This window comes from Apis florea, unplaced genomic scaffold (assembly GCF_048593485.1).
Source record: "Apis florea isolate Af1SG1 unplaced genomic scaffold, ASM4859348v1 contig_3367_pilon, whole genome shotgun sequence".
In the NCBI taxonomy this organism is placed as follows: Eukaryota; Metazoa; Arthropoda; class Insecta; order Hymenoptera; family Apidae; genus Apis; species Apis florea.
The window spans coordinates 4,150,384-4,167,887 of record NW_028256746.1 but is presented as its reverse complement, the minus strand read 5'-3'; the positions used below and the strand labels follow the sequence as shown (position 1 = coordinate 4,167,887).

At 41.4% G+C, this 17,504-nt stretch overlaps 1 long non-coding RNA gene across 2 annotated transcripts in view; it reads left to right on the top strand.

Annotated features, from left to right (window-relative positions):
- Positions 1-464: 464 nt before the first annotated feature.
- LOC147657022 (uncharacterized) overlaps positions 465-17,504 on the top strand; it is an 84,669-nt gene continuing 67,629 nt past the window's right edge. For both annotated transcript variants that reach the window (XR_015293276.1, XR_015293275.1), the window contains exons 1-3: positions 465-720; positions 1,229-1,447; positions 9,639-9,810. This is a non-coding gene — a long non-coding RNA (uncharacterized LOC147657022). The remainder of the gene's footprint in view (positions 721-1,228; positions 1,448-9,638; positions 9,811-17,504) is intronic.

Sequence of the window (17,504 nt, the reverse complement as noted above, 5' to 3'; positions counted from 1 at the left end):
AACGAATACACACAGAATATAAACAGAAGAATATCAACAAATAATAAGAGATGGATACCTGCTTAAATTTGCGTCGAAACGTTCCCACGAATCATGTTACGAAGTTGTTTACAAAGGTTAAGTGACGACGCCATATTCCAACAAAATATTCACGATTGAAATTCAGCATCTGAAAATATATATTTAATAAATCCACATTGTACGATGAAATTCGATTAATTGACTTAATTTAAGAAATAAATAAAATCAAAATGTGTCTTAAAAAATTATTGAAATTAGTATTTTTTATATAGTTAACTAAGTATATGTATATAGTTATCTAAGAATATGAAAAATTCCAATTAACATTTAATTTTATTATAATAATGTTTTTAATAATTACTAAGGACATGCACAATAATTAAATAAGATTAATTAATAATATAAAAATTATGATAGAATAGTAATAAGAATATATTACGTAGTTGAGTTCACTAACCTCGAGCGAGATGATGGGCGTCCTGTCACCACGATTTTCGTCAGCAGAATGATACGTCATGCGCTACGGTTTACCGCGCAGCTTTCCAATTAGCTGGGATGGCGCTATGCGCAATTCTTTTTCCATTTACGCGGGAAAAGTTATTGAGTAATGACGTCCTAATGGTTTGTGTGTTTGACATGTGATAAAATTCCGATCATAATAATAAGTAAAGAAGATTCGAGGGAATAATTTCACACACAGTGAGTATTGTATACAATATTTTTTAAATAAATATGAATATGTAATTTCTATACAATATTTACATAGAAAATGAACTTTTCTAATTACCTAAATTTGTCAATATCGACTTTAATAGATAGGTTATATTAATATGATTCCTAATCTTATTGCTTTTAAAACGTAGAAAGTATGATAGAAATTTTAGTTTTTATTACGATTTGTAGAATATGGAATACGAAGTATTGTAAAATCATTCGTGATGATAAAAATTAATAGGTTAAATCTTTATTGTAGGTTAGTAATAAATCTAAAACTTTATTCTAATTATTTATACGTGGTAATACAAGCTACTCGTGATTTATTTTTAACATTTATAACCTCTGATACATCTTTTTGATATTTTTTTTTATTAATTTCAAGTTTAATATAAAAATGTTACATATGAAAGAAACAAAACGAATCAAATAATTAATAATTAATTATAAAAAAAGTGTCCAAAGTGGATTACAATTTCTGATTATTTTACAGATTCAAATTTCGCTGAAACAATTCATCATGTAGACAACGTTCACATTCGAGCTGTCTAGAAGAAATTAATACAAAATCTGGATGCAATGTGTAGTGTGAGTGCTTTTACCAATTAAACGCGAGATTGGAAAATTACGTTGCACGAGTTTCATCCTTATTAGATGATTTCAACCATTTTAAACGAGATTGACCAAACATAGAATCATTCGACTGAAATAGGTATGTCTTTCTTTTCACTCTTTCTCCACGTAGATTTTAATTATTGCGTAATTAATAATAATGCTTGGACAAGCATAAAAACGTATAATTTGATATATCCGACTTCTTAGAAATCATTTATTGATATACAATTATTTGAACTATTAAATATCTATAAATTATGTTATTATGAAAGTTTATTTATTTAAATAAAAGTAAATTGGTATATGAAGATTTAAATTTTGGAAATATTTTAATTCACGTTTTATTAGCAGAAGATTAGATAAGGTTATATAGTGAGAAGATTCTTACTTTTTTTCGATTCAATTGCAACTCGATTTGCTTCATTTTCGTTAATTTCCATTAGCCAAGCTAAGATAATAAGCGTGACGTAACGCAAATACAATTTCTCTTTAACCATTAAACGTCTATGCAGAAAAAGGTGCGGCAGGAAGTGTCTCATCTTGGACAAAAGCGTCCTATTTTAAGTACGAACGAATCAATAAAAAAGCCACTTAAATCGATAAAAAAAAAAAAGGAATTTTAGCATCGTAAACTTTGTATTTAAGAAATTCATTATAGATTTTTACCGTATAATCAATTTAGCTCAGAATGTCGTACTTTTGATCTCAGACGTATTCTCATACGAGATATTTTTCATCCTATTTTTTATCACCTCGTGCACATTTTATAACAATCAGCGGTATTCTCATTTCTTATACAAACTTTCAACTTTTTCGCTTCCTTCGATCAATAGAACGTACCAACTATAACTATCTTTAAATCACTTAATATCCATTAGATTGCACACTTAATTTATAATTTGAAGGGATCGCGCTACGCATTCTCCTTTTATATATATATATATCTCAATCTCTCAATTGTAACATAACCTCCAAGCCTTTCTCATCTCGAACTAAAAACATCCGCCAAAATTCCCCCTCGCCATCCTTCAATTTTATTATCCTTAACAGGAAGAATGACTCACGCATTCCAGGACCAAGTCACACCAAGGCAGATTCATACAAGACACACCTCGTGTACTTAACCCATCCTTTCCCTCCTCCCCCCTTGTCCCATTGTTCCACGGCATGGCGCGGACGGGCATTCACGGGCCTATTTAAAGCTCGCGCGACAGAGTGACTCGTGAGAAATCGCGGCGGGAAGTCCGATCGAGCAAAACATCGCATTTAATTTTCTAGGAAAGATTGGCGCGGTGGTGCGTGTACACGAGCGGGCCGCGGCCTAATATTTTATTGCCGTCCCGCAAACGTGTTCTTTCACGCGCGACCAGCACGCCGGTTTCGAGAACCGGAACGACGTTATCGCGTAGAATCGGCCGACGACACGCTCCGCTCTTCTTGCCGCTCTTCTTCCTTTCGTTCCCGTCGTCGTCGTCGTCGTCGTCGTCGTCGTCGTCGGCCTCGAGGGAAGATTCTTTCTTTCGCCAAGACAGAAAGTGAAGAGAGGGAGGGGCAAGGACACTCTGATCCTTTCTTTCCTCCACTTTCTGCTCGGATAATCTGTGTAACCTCTTTGTAGAATCGCGGTTGTCGTCAATGGAGGTAATCAAGACGAAAACTTATTCGTGGACGTGCGAGAGAGGCGTAATCTGGTATGAAAATTGTTTGACGCTTGCCGGCGGAAAATTGTTGCCTTGTCCCTCGCGTGTCGTCGCGTGTTAAAATCTTGCTTTCCTTTTCGCATTTTCATTCTTCGTTAATTTATTCGACCGAGTTGGATCGACATGTCTCTCGATGGTATTCGTTTCTTTTCTTTTTTTTTTTTTTTTTTGAAATTCTTCTTCAAAAAGTCGAATTTTCTTTATTTATCACCCGTTCGTTTTTCTTTCGGTGGTAAAATTGAATTTGGATGGTGTATAGGAGGAAGTTAGAACGTGTAATTTCGATTCTAATTGTTCCTGTATTTCGTTCCTCGAGATAATTTCGTAAAATAAGAGTAAACGATAAGTTGTTTACTCTTCGCGGTTCTCCCGTACTCGTAAGAATTCAATAAATCATACTTATCGTTTGATATACGATCGAAAATAACGGAATATGGGGATTAATCGAGTCCAACTTGCGATAAATTCATAATATAATATAGGGAACTAATTGCACGGACGCCCGGCTATCGATGATTTACATGTCATGATAGCCTCGTTAATCCCCCTCTCCGCCCCCCCTCTATCTCGGTGTTTCCGTCGTTTGAAATTTTACCCGAGGAATACGAAATGGATCGATGGAATATAACGATCGTTTAACACAGAAAACGTTCTCCCAACGTCTCGAAAACGTAACGAGCATCCTTCATCCTTGATAATTGCGCCCATCCTGCGCGTCCTCTCAATTTATTATTTCCCTCTGTGTATCCGCACAGAGCTCTTTCCTCCCCCCTCCTCTCCTTCCCATCCGAATAAATCGACGCCGGTTCGACGTGTAATTACGAGCAATACGATCGACCGTTTCGAAAAACGAGTTTTTTTTCCGAAACTCGGGGAAACCGAGAATAAATAGAGATGATGATCCCTCCCGTCCTGGGTCGAAACGAACGAACGAACGAACGAATTCGCGTTTCGACGAAAAACGCAGGCGAGACAAGGGGTGTCGGGGGGAGGGGGGAGGAGGATCCATTTTGATTCTTTTCTAGCGGCGCGGTAGCGTAAATGAAAAGGCAGGCTTATTGTAACGCGGTACCTAATTTCGGTTAATTGTATATTATTACGAAAGGCTCGTCGGTATCCACGGAAATTTGCGGCACAGGCGTGTGCAGGAACGCGCCAGCTCGCGTCAAAAGGCTTCATAAAACGAGCCGCCATTTTCATCGTTCCGTGGATCGGCCAGGCCACTCTGGGCAAATCGTAATTGAAAAATAAACGAAAAACGGCGGCTCGGATTAATGATCCGATATTTATCGTGCGAATTAACGTAAATCAGGAACGCGTAATTAATTGCGCGCCGTGTTACAATATAATATTCCCCCCTCTTTTTCGTAGGAAGGAGGAAGATTGCAGGGGGGAGAGACGATGTCATTTTCTCGCGTATGTAATTTTTCATCGATCTTCTAATGTATGCGCGATGTAGTTGTGAACGGCGAACACGAGGCCGGTGTAGTGTAAATTAATAAATGAAGACCAAACGTATGCGTAGGGTGTGCCGCATTTTTTAAACGGGAAAAATCGCGATGCACTTACGACGTTTGGGGAAAAAATATTATAACGTACGATCTACCGTATATACGTCTCAATTATTACGTTGGTAACCGAAGGTATTACTCTTTCCTTATCATCGAGCAACATCGAGAAAAAGTTTATTTATCACCCTCGATACGATCTTCGGATGTTTCCAAGTCGTAAAACCGATACGGTACGCGATATCTGTCTATTCTCTAAGATTCAATATTGCTAGAAAACCTCGTAAGATAGAACACCTTATAGAGATATCTTTGCCATAATTCTCCTCCGTCTTGAATAAGCCCGATAACAAATTCGAGAAAAAGAAAAGGAAAGAAGAAGAAGAAAATAATTATTACAAGCGTTTCTTTAGTTCTTCTCGTGGAAACGCGGCAAACCACCATTTTGGAAATCAATTTAACATTTTTCCTCTCTCTTCGTTACCAGTCAACAGCCACGCACTCTCGAGACAACTTGATAATCCGATCGAGATAAGATCGGTGATCGCAAGCACGAACGAATCGCTCGAACAAAGGTGAATCGTTTCCCACGACCCTTTGAATTCTGTTCCGCGGATAGACGCACAAGCGTCGGGGATTCTCTTATGGAACGATAGAGCGTGTGTGGCCGATGGAGGGAACGCCGATGACTCGTCCCACCACGAATACTCGACCATGCGAATTCGCTTCCCGTGCATCACAAACGCAGTCGCATTTCGCAATTAGCGTGGAATGCGACGGCCAAGGAAAGGAAGGAGAAAACGAGGGTGAAGTGTAGGCGAGGGTAGACGCGGATGCGGGGACGATCGATGTCGTAAAACCGCGAAACGAGAATACGAGGAGAGGAGAGGAGTATCGGGAGAGGATGCAGCCTTCCTCGAAACTCCTACGCGCGGACGATTCCTAATTTGGTCTTGATGTGCTCTCCTCCGCAGCATTCGCTGTCACCCGTTACGGAGCACGAGGTTAATTTCTCGATGTACCGAGCGTTTTAGAAAGATTTGATTTAGAAAGGATGATCGTGGGTTTTTGATCGTTGATCACGATGATTGGACGATGAGAGTTTTCGGTGGAATTGTTTCGTGGCGTGAACTTTTGAATTCTTCCGTAGAGCAAGAGTTCGAAACAGAAGCAGAGAATACTCCGTCAGAGTTCTCCTGCAGAGTTATATTCATGAATATACATAGTACCTAATCAACCAGAGATAATGAAGCGAAGTAATCAATTTATTAGACGTCTGGGTGTTGCATCCGACGATAATATGTATCGTTCGATCTAAAATCCTGCTTTAGACTTTAAAAACATAGAATTTCCTATCCTGATAAGGAATCCCGATCTGGAATCCTGCTGTAGAAATTTAAAAAAAAAATCGTACAATTTAATAAAAATATTAAACCTGTTCCCAGATATTTCTTCTATACAATAATTAAAACTTCTCCCGTAACACTTCGTATCCACCTCTCCGATCCTACGATCCGTCCACACTTTCGAAAGTGGATTTTTTTTTTTTTTTTTTTTAGAGGCGACAGAGACCGAGGCATTTCGTCAACGGAACCGGTTTACTTTTCCCTCGATCTCCTCGCCTCGATAAATCAATCTGACCACGGCCGAGGGAACGGCGCGCGTCTGCCAGGTCCCGAGTTCGGGCTACCTGTCGGCGGATGTTTCAATTTGTAATCGGAAATATCTACATTTATTATGCGAGTCCTGGGCCGCGCATTACATCCGGTCAACGTTAACCACGTACGCCGCCTGTTCGAGATATTAATCATCGCCGATTTAATCCAGGACCAAACTGACGAACCAGTTTTCCCAAGAATCTCGGGGGTACGCGATTAACTTCCTCCTTCCATCTTCTCCTCTTCCCTCCCCCTCTCCTTCCTCGCGCCGTTTATACACTTTTAATCGAAGAAAGTTGGCCGTCATCGCGCGATTTCGGGCCGCGTGGAAAAAAACAAGACGTGGTGTGCAAAGGTGTGTAAGCTCGAAGCACCGTGTAATTTATCGCGGCATTAATTTCGCCAGATTTCACGCTCGAGCGTGTGACTTTATTGCCGCACTGGGACCGGGTCATTATGCGGCGGCCGGTCCCCTCTCCATCGTCTTCTCTTTTTAACGTGGCCAACGTTATACCGATTCGAAACCTGTATTATAACCCCAACTGGACCCGTTCTCGCGAAATTTACAGGTGTGCGAAGTTTAAAGGGTTGGCTCGCAAGAGGTTGGCTTAGAGGTACGAGTTTGTCGAGTTTCAATGGGAACGTAGATCTCGGTGAATAGGTTGAGAAGGTTAATTATACTCGTATTCACGTTACATTCTTGTGCGGCTGGTAACACGCGCAATTAAATCCGGTAGTAATTTTAACCCTTCAGCGATGTATGCGATCCGAGCGGCCTCGATTCCTTCTCGCGTATATTCGTGTGTCCGTTTGTACATTTTTTGCGAACAATTGATTGAGATTTCGCAAACTCTTTCCAAAACTTTTAATCCATTTCGAGGGACCACGTCTCTCAGCGTGTTTGTCGGGAAGGAGAAATTTTTTGAAATCGAACGTTCTCCATCTACTGCGAGCTTTCTTTCGCGAATAAATTACAGAGCGTCGAATCGCGCATCGATGGAGATATATTTACGTAGGCGGTTAAACAAAAAGATTTGGTCAACAACTTTATCTCTCACGGTCGAGAGATTACGAAAGTTTGAAAAAGTATCGTTTCGAAAACTGACCGCAACATCGGATTCAATACACGTGTCCCAGAAACAACAAGCTCGAAATCTCTTACAACTTTTTCTTTCCCTAGAAAACCTATCCATTCGACCTGCCCATCCATCGTCACAATAAACCTTTCTCTCTCCTCCCCGTCGCAATTATCCGCTCGCAATTAACTCCGCCACCATCCCTTGTGCACCTATTCCAACTGTTACACACCGTGGCGATCCGCGCTGTCGCCATAAGTAACGTTCCCTCGAAAAAGAAAGAAAGAGAGAGAGAGAAAGAAAAGAGAGGAACGTAGGCCGTATAATTCCGTGGACGAAACTCGGGCCGGTGCACGATTCCGTGGCATTGTTCGTGGTATGGATCCGCTTGAAGGGGAATCGTGATCGTCCGTCGTCGACTGGGGGAAAAAAGGGCAGCCGGCCGGACGCGGAGGTGGAGAGGGGAGATATCGCGAGGCGGAGATTGCAATGCTGCAACGATGTCCGTGCGCATCCAGGCCGAAGGTTAACTCGGCTAACGTTCGGGCAACCACGGAATATAGATGCTCGGTACCGTTCGCCGCTTCATTTCCTTGAGTTATGGTCAATTACGGCTGTCTTATCTCGGCTGGCCTGGGTCCACGACTACCGTCCCCTGGCTGCCGCGGACAGGGATAATCTACCGACGGTCTACCTTCTGAGAAAACGCTCGCTCGCTTCGAACAGTGGTCCTCTTTCTACGCTCGCAGGTGTTCCACTTTCTTTGTGTGTACAACCGAATAGAATATTTTGGTTTCTTTCTTTTTTTTTTTTTTTTTCGTTTTTTCTTTGGAAAGAACGGTCTGATTTGGGAGCTTTTTGTAGGGTGTAGGTTTCATTCAGAAGCGTTGTCAAGTTCAATTACTTTTAATAGGAGATTCGGTATTCTCGATATTAAAATTATTCTCAAGTTACGAGAAAATGTATATATACAACGCAATAGTTTCATTTTTACCCTACGTAAGCATCCACGTAATCTGACACTGGAACGAAGAAAAAAAAGAAAGAAGAAATACACATCTCTCCCCCTGTACCATATCTTATTACGGAACAATCCAACGATTCTTGAACACCGATCGCTCGGTGTTCCTAATCCACTTGCATGCACCACGGCTGAATTTTCGTCACGCTTCCGCGATCGTGGCGAACGTTTGAAACGAGATTGTGCAACGTGAACCGCGATCCGCTTCAATTTCGTTCGAGGCGTTCGAGCCAATCGAGATCCTTGTCCTGCCTATGGTTTCGTGTCTGCCAGCCGTTCGACCGCGTGCGCTCGTGTCGTTCGAGCGTAATGAACGGCTGTACGCCAACTTTTCCGTCCAACAAACTTTGTTTATTGGGAATTACATTACGGAAATGAGCCTCGAATCCACGAACCTTTCCACGTCGCGCCTGATCCTCGCTCAAACTTCCTTATCGAAGGGATTAAGCGCGCGACCGCCCACAAATGTGGAGGATGTTTGGATGTCCAGAAAGCGGACACTTTTACGAATCGTGTCTATATGTATATACGATTTCTGATTTTTGATTTCTTGTTTATCGAGGATCGAATCTTTGTCACTAATTGGATAAAAAGTTTCGTCTCGAGTAGCGGCTCTGTTGAAAAGAATAGAATTTCTCGTGGAGGGTATTTCTACGCGAAGTTTTGCCGGTTGGAACACGGCGCGAGTTCGAACGTGGATGATACGCGAGTTTCGAGTCGAGGTAGAAGAAAATTCATCTCGTCGATAAGTTTCGAAGTTATCGTTGATGGTGTATCGTTCCGATGACGTTTCATCTAGCAGCTAGCTCCATCAACGGGCTCGCTCTGATATTGATGCGCGTTTTACGCTTAATCATTTATTTCAGGATATCTATGCGCGCTTCACGGATCATTGATCACCAAGTCGGGGCCTTTAATTGGCTTGATCAATTAAAAATGGTAGGAGATCGACCGGGATAGCGTTTAAATAATGACTCGCGCATTCGTAGCTGTTATTAAGATGTTTCATTAGTTTCGTTGCATTTTTCGCTCGCCGGCCGACCGTCCTTTCGCGTTCTCCCGGTTTAATTAATTGAAAAGTGATTTGTATCTCTTGCTATTTTTTAATATTGTATCACCGCGCAATAAAATTTGAAAAATCATACTCGCCACGTGTTTCTCAAATCGTTTGCGATTTCATTTCTCGGTGAAAATTCTCTTCGTTTTTCGATGGAAATTTACTTTTAAAATTTTTAATCAAACTGTAAAAAAATTTTACACGTCGAATAATTTTCTATCATCGCTTGTTCAACACCGATGCTGAACATCTTTCCTTCACCTTGCAGATTTGTCCAACCGCTCTTCCCACGAATCTCTTGCTTAACCGAGAGGATCTTCGTTTCCCCGCGTGTTTGCAACAATCTTGGAATGGAAAACGAGCGAAACCCAACGATAAAGCCAGCTTAAACGGTGGAGACGATGAAGTATGGTCGTAACGGAGGAAGCAGTACCTATAACGTGAGTTTTCACAACTTGTTACCAGTTGTAGGATAGGTTATGATCGATCCCCAACGGGCAGAATTTGCATTTCCAACAACATGGGATGTCCATGTGCTTTTACTTACTCGATCCGTCACGCGCCGAAGTTTGACATCGCATCGCAATGAATTCTCCCGTTAAATCGTTCGCGTTAATCACGCGTAGGTGGATTAACTACCGTTAATCACGTCAGATTTAACGCCACTTTGGCTCGAACGCCAGTCTCGCTTGCTGTGTATCTCCGGTAAAATCGATCTATTATTGCCTTCAAAAAGAGAATTTCGCGGTACAAGAATTTCGATGAAACACCGCGATCGCGTTCCATTTGGCCCGGTTCAAAAAATAAAAAAGACAGAATGAGTAATCGTTTCCCTATACCATCGATACGTCACACTCGGAATGTGGAGTACACTGTGGTGGACTGTCATGCGCGAGTTACAGATGGATTCTGACGATGCGGAGGAAATCTCGTCGTCGTACTTATTTTTCGCGCGATCGATTTATACAGTTCAACCTTGTGACGCGAGATCCGTGACAGCCTCGTTGCTCACGACACGCGTCGTATTGTCCACCGTTGCACCGCCACTTAATCTTGTTCTACCCTTCGAGAATCTCTCTCTCTCTCTCTCTCTCCCGTCGAAATGGTCGCTCGAATTTGTTGGCCGTCCGTACCGTTTAATTTCTCTAGCCACCGGAACACGAGTTGGCCACGTCAGTCGCGGTTGTCAAGGATCTCGTGCGCGGAGAAGCATGCTGTGTCGTCTTCTGCTTGTATTCTTTCGAGATTATTACCACGGTGTAGCACGGTTGGCCGGTTAACATGTGGCGCGCATCGTGTTATGCGATGAGAAGGGAGCCAAGTTTTAAGTGTCGCTCGTACGAGGCGGAACCAGTTGCCGCGATTTTATAACATAATGTCGAGAAATTAAATTTAAGGTTAAATATAGGAGTAGTTGAAAAGAAGGGCACGATGGAAAAGATAGAAAGGAGAGGAGGATCGTGTTTTGCAACGAATGATTTTATTAGATCCTCCTCCCGTAACTCTGTTCCCGTAATAACGTTAATCATTAATTTGTGTGTTTAAAAATAGCGTTGAATGGTTGGTTCTTGTTCGAGTAAAAAAAGAAATCATCGTTTCTTTCGTTATATGTTAGACGAAAGGGGGATCATACGGTTTATAAGACGCGTTAAACGCGAATACGATGTTCAAATTGGTAATCGATACTTTTAACGTGGCGAACAAGTCTCGGGCCTTTCTATCTGGATAATTAGAATCGGAAGGGTTGGAGGGCGTGTTGATCCGAGGATCCCTTTGTTATTAAATAAACAAACGTCCTTCGGAGTAATAACTAACATTATTTAAATTACACATCTGATGTGCACCGAAATTGCAGAACGAAATAGTCTACCGGAGATAATAAGTACTGACTTTGTGTTTAATAAACGCAACCATTAAAACCGTTGAACTGCAGAGAGGGACGTGGGATTATATCGATACGTATCGAGAAAAAATAGCGATCTCCTCTTTATTTTTCTTTTCTTCTTCTTCTTCTTCTTCTTCTTCTTCTTTTTTCCACCAATTATTCCGCTTTTATACGTTGTATGCGTCGTATCGGCGCAAAAATCAATCAAGGCCGCGATAATTTCTTAATTGGATATTCATTTCTTCCTATGCAAAACAGCGCTCGTTAAGGCGCAATATTCATGGGCCTCCGTCAAATCTGTTTTGTTGTCCCTTAGTTCTTCTTAATCTGAGCGTCAGAAAACACATCGAAAGGGAAGAGGCAAGGGTGTCGCGTTACATGGAACGTTGTTAACTCGGTGAAATATCGTGTGTATTAATTTTTATACCGCGGCCAACGCGGCACGGAGAGCGCAGTTGGAAAAAACTGGTTTGGTTCTCGCGCGCCACTTTCTGCGCGCGCAGATAAATCGAAGTCCACCGCGACACGGCCTGAAGTTTAAATTCATTCACGCTCGTGATTTCGCGTGACGAAGATATGAAATTTCTTCTTTTTTTTTTTTTAACTTTTCGAACACTTGTTTTTCCATCCTTTTCCGCTTCTTACCTTATTTTCTTTATTCGCAACCGTATCATCAAAAAAAAGAAAAAAGCTATCGTAAAAGTGTAAGTTCTCGTTTGAATTTTTTTTTTTTTTTTTTTTTTTTTTTTTTTTTTTTAATGAAGTCTTAGAAATAGAATATTTATTCCCATAAATTCTATTGTTTCCGGATTAATCATCAACTCCGTTAGATTTATTTTATTCGTAACGTTTGGCAAATATACCATTTGTAAAGTCATAACGACATAAATAGTCAATTTTCCGGTTCCTTCATAAACATCTAACTTCTTCGACACACGTTCCATTCCCTCGAACGTTTCATTTAAAACTTACACGATTTAAAAGAACGTTTACTGCTCGTTTCACGCTATTCCATTTGCAATCTTTCCAAACAACATTGAAAACGCTACGTGACGCAAATCTTTCTTCCTATCGTTCGACAATAATACTCTCGGAATAAAAGACGAAACGACAGTCATAATCCAATCTGTTTTTATCCCAAAATAAGCTATCAATTTTAATACCTATCTTAAAACAACGCATAGCATCTTACAAGAAAAAGCACATCGAGCGGAATTATTTAACAGTGTGTTGAAACGTAAAACGCTATAACGAAGCGCAAAGGAACGCTGTAACGATCGCTGTACGGTTTCGAAGCGATGATCCACCTTCTTTCTGCGACACACAGTAACTTAACACACAGTGTCGTCCCTCCCCCAATCTCTTTCATCGCGTCGTAATCTCGGATTATCCGTGTATCCAACTCGTCTGTTTTTACCGATTCGAAAAATATGTCGGGTAAAACGAGAACGCACAAGCACGCGCAAAAAGTACGATCGTTCATTCCCCTCCCCACCCGTAAACGCATTACGCTAATTAATAAAAAGCTTTAATATTCTATTCCATCCGTACGAAGAGCTTTTACGACCGTGTTAACTCTCCCCTTTTATTACGTCGTCCCCCGTTCTTTGTAGCGGCTGCGCGCTCTCTCTCTCTCTCTCTCTCTCTCTCTCTCTCTCTCTCTCTCTCTCCTCGAACTCGCGTTTTCTATCCAATCATAATCACGAAGAAGTTTCGAGATTCTCTTTCGGTCGAATCGGGACCACGAGTATAATACAACCTATGAAATTCGTGCGGTTAACGCGATGAGTTTTCAAGGAACGACCCTAGCTGCTATTCCATGGAAACATGACACGGAATGATCTAAAATAAGCGGACAATAAAGAACCGGATAATCTGGATATATCTCCGGTGTCCTCGATGCAAACGAGAAACCTTGGTTACTAAAAACAGACGCGCGCGTTTCACGAATACCAGAGGTCTGTGCAGCTTTCGTAGAGATTCCGGATTACTCGTCCGGGATCTGGGGGGGGGGGGGGGGGACTCGCGTCACAAGGATCTGAATCTAAGTAAATCTTCTTCCCTAATTTTCCCCGACCCATCCCATATCTTAATCCCTGCTCCCTTTTATTTTTCCAACGGGAATTCGTTTAGGGATTTTTCGAGAGGAATTTTGACGAGGATATATCTCACGAGATAAGTAACGAAGACGAGAGTGATGAGAAATTAGAACAGATGGGTGTGCGCTCGTTGAACCGTGGCGAAGTATGCCTGACCGGCTAGCCAGTTCGAACAGAGCCTATCTCTTTCCAAGAATTATAATTCTCGCGGGCAAGAGCATGGTTGATCGTGAAACACCTGTTGTACTCGGGTTCCACACAGGATGAAATACCGAGATTCTTGGAAGAGGAAAATAAAATTCAGCGATAGATAAGAAGAATTTTAACCCTTTCAACTCGCGTATAGTACGTACGTAATTACATTCATACTTTTGTTATCTGGATAATCTTCTTAAATATAAATACGAGTGCAATAAGGGTTAGAATTCGAATCGAAAAGCCTGCCCTCTCTGGCAGGAATTTAAATTTAAATTCGTTCGCCGAGAAAAAAAGAAAGAAAGAAGGCGTCGGATATCTCGCCTCGAACGACATTGACGCGAACGACATTGAACAGGTGAGGCAGCAAGCGTCCACGTCGAAAAACGAATAAAAAGAGAACCTGACTACTGCCTTCGCGAAGGTTAAATCCGTCCCACTAATTGGACCAACCAAAACAGGCTCTCGTATGAGCCTCCGAACATCCAGTGTCCAGTTATCCGATATCGATTAACCGGGGAGAAGGAGAGGATCATCTCGGCGCCTGGAGCCATTAACCCGGCCAGCTCGAGTGTTCCGTGACTCATCGGGCGCAAACGATAGGTATCGATCCGTTTCTTTCTTTTTTTTCGATCGGTGACCAAGTTGAAGCGGGCCGCCCGCGAATTTTAATACTCGCGAGACTTAAGGTCGAGGCGAGACTTGGGCAGAGATGGAAAGCGCGCAGAGAGAAAGAAAAAGAAGGGTGGTCTGGCAGCTGGTCGTTCCATCTGGTTTTATTGTACGAGGCGGTAAGTGGTGGTGGTGGTGGTGGCAGAGAGGCGAGCAGCAGTTTCGTTTGCCGGCAAAGCAGAATCGCCAAGGGTCGCGCGCATACGCGCAAAGCCATATGTCATGTCGGCCCGGTTTAATGGCCTTTTAATACTACCTCACGAGCGGCACGTATCCCCACCCGCAAGGTGGTGGTAGCTTTGAATAGGCGCCTCGAAGGTGCGTCTATAAAGGTGGGCCGACCATGCTCGACACGGAAAGTCGTGCCGACACCACTCTCGCCAACCCTCTTCGGATTCCTGACCGTCTGTGTCATCGATCCGGATCCTCGTAAACGTAAGAGGCATTAAACGAGAGTTTTGGTGCCGAGATCGGGGACATTTAAGGGAGATCGAAGGGATAAAATTGGACGTATCGATACAATCTTCCTTATTTTACGTGATTTTTATTCCCCGATTATGCTGAAACACTGCGTTCGACTTCGTTCTCCTTGACGTTTGTTTGTTACGTTCTCCTCGTTTCGGTGATGAAATTGAGGACGGGAAAAAAGCAGGAATGCGAGCCGAAGGGACCGTTCGACGAATCGACACGGTTTGATTTTTATTGAATCCGATGTATGATATAGATTTCTCTTCTTTTCTCGTGTTCTCGGTTGTCTCGCGTGGAATGTGCCAGGTTATTTTCGTGTTTCTTGTTACGATCGTTGTAACGGCGAAGGAATGTCTTTTTTGGAACAGAGATATTTTAACGTGAGGCCAGGTGATTTTTGGGAAAGAGTTGTTTGGAAAGTATGCAGAACAGGTTTATGAAATACTTGTACACCGCTGCGATCTTCTTCGAAATCGTGGAAATATTTTCTTCTATTTCTTTTGTATATATATGAAATCTATTTATTATTCATAGCTTGGTTCTTAATGGTTTAATATTCCGCATACTAAATAGATTCAGTTGTTCGGTTAGAAGTTCAGTTAACCGGATGAACTAAAATCTCGTTCCTATAAATGTAGCTTCTGTGTATTAAGCGTGCAATCGAATTTATTCTATCTACCAGGCAATCATATTTTGCATATGATTATACGCTTAAAAAAAAAAAAAAAAAAAAATAAAGAACTGACAATCTCATTCAAAGTCATAACTGAATCTGAAGATGTGTATCCGGAAGATATCTGAAAATTTATGTTTGTTTCAAAAATAAAATACGATTCATTTTCACGTTTTATTTTTAGATTTAAACGAGTATTTGAACGAGTTTCATACTATTTTATAGAGAAATGCAAAAATGACAAGTTAAAGCTTAGAATCTTACGATACGTACGTGCATATCTTGCCACGATTTCGTTCGAAATTTTTCTTTTATCTTTTAAAGCATCTAATATCAAACCAGGAAATATTTTTTATAATTCTTAGATCTTTAACGCGATATTTATATGCCAAAGGCTGATCCGAAGCCAAGATTTATACAGCGTTCATGATCAAGGGGGAAAAAAGGGCATCGAGAGTCGGCCTTTGTCTTCGTGGAAATTCCAGCAAAAGCGGACGATGGATAGATGTGTTTTGCTTGCCACCAGTTGGTCAACTTACTGGTTGGCTTCTTCAAGATACTTCCGACATCGAGGAAGCGAGTGTCTTTCACTGTATACCGTGCCTCGAGGACCGTCTACCGTCTGCTGTTTAACATACGGATTCGTTCGTTCTGCCGAACATATTCTTCCAATTAAGCAAAAAGACCTTGAGACCACGGGGAATGCGATGGGCGATCGAACGAATTTTAAATATTTGTCAAAGAAAAACTATAAGAAAGCGTGCTTCTTGATTTGAACGAAAAAAATTACCGTTATTGGACCGTAAAACTTTTTTCCAACTGCAACTAAACTTGGTCGATATTCTTGGAAATCGCGTCGAGCATTGAAGAGAATTTCGATTTCGTTGGTTTCACATTCGAATTTAACGTAGCTCTCTGAAAAGTATAGAGAGATCTATTTAAATTCCTACCTTTGCTCACTCGATTATTTTTCTTGTTACAAGTTGTAATTGTGTATTTTAAATTCGATCCTATTACTTTTCGATCTATCGTTTAACAATTATTTTTGTACGTGATCATATTGATCGCATATTGCTTCGAAGGCGAATCGTAACTTTTGCTCTTCCCTCGTCAACGATCCATTATATCTTTCCTTGGATTTCTTCGAACCGACTCGGGGGAGCCGTAATTCGATCAATGACAGGAGAAATGTGTCACGGGATTGATAAACGAGTGGTAAAAATTTATTTACAAAGACACGAATAAAATGGCAAAATCTATCTCAGGTTTGCATCTCCTGCGGTGAAATCGTTATACCATCGGCGATCGGACGTACTTCCCACGTAATGAATAATTCATCGGTTGATCGATGCTTTTCAATTCCGATTATCGTTCGAGTAGCGTTCAACAACTGTGGTGTTGGAGAGCCGAATCGTATCGTGGTCGATTGAGAACCAGATTCGGACACTACCTTACCGATCAAAGTTGCAGACGCTTCTGCACCGTGTAGGAGATAGCAGCACTCTACTCGTGTCCCTCGTGCCGCCAATTATTAAATTCGTCGGATGCCTTGTCATCGGCGAAAATAGATGGCGATGGATCGAAGAAGAGGCGCACGTTATGAACGTTTCAAAGAAAACGAAAGGAAGAAAGAACTTCTCGACGAGAATAGAAATATTCAATCTAAAGTTTCACGTGTTTTCACGATTTATTTCAATCTATAATTGTATAATGCGGATAGGCAGACACGAGGCGGAAACCGGAAAAACCAGAATATCGAGGCAATCGTGAATTTCCTTTTACAGCCGTCCGCCAAACAACAAAACAATGTTTTCAGGGCTTGATTCGAAACGGTCGCGAGTTTAATGTGCATCGCCCATTATCACTCATGCCACTTGTCTTTGGAGCGCCAGTTTAATGAAGTGATATTACTCAGAGTAATTTGCATATCGGATTCCGATAATTCCACGGATAATCGATTACTATATCGTGTCTCTATTTGTGATTATTCGGAAATCCCGTTAACAATCCCGTATTACGAGATGTGTCATCGACGTCATGATTCAATGTTACTAATTTGCGAGAGAGTAACAATGACTACGTACTTTCAGAACGTCTTGATTTTATCCAACGAAAACAACGAGCTGATCAATTAAACGTATA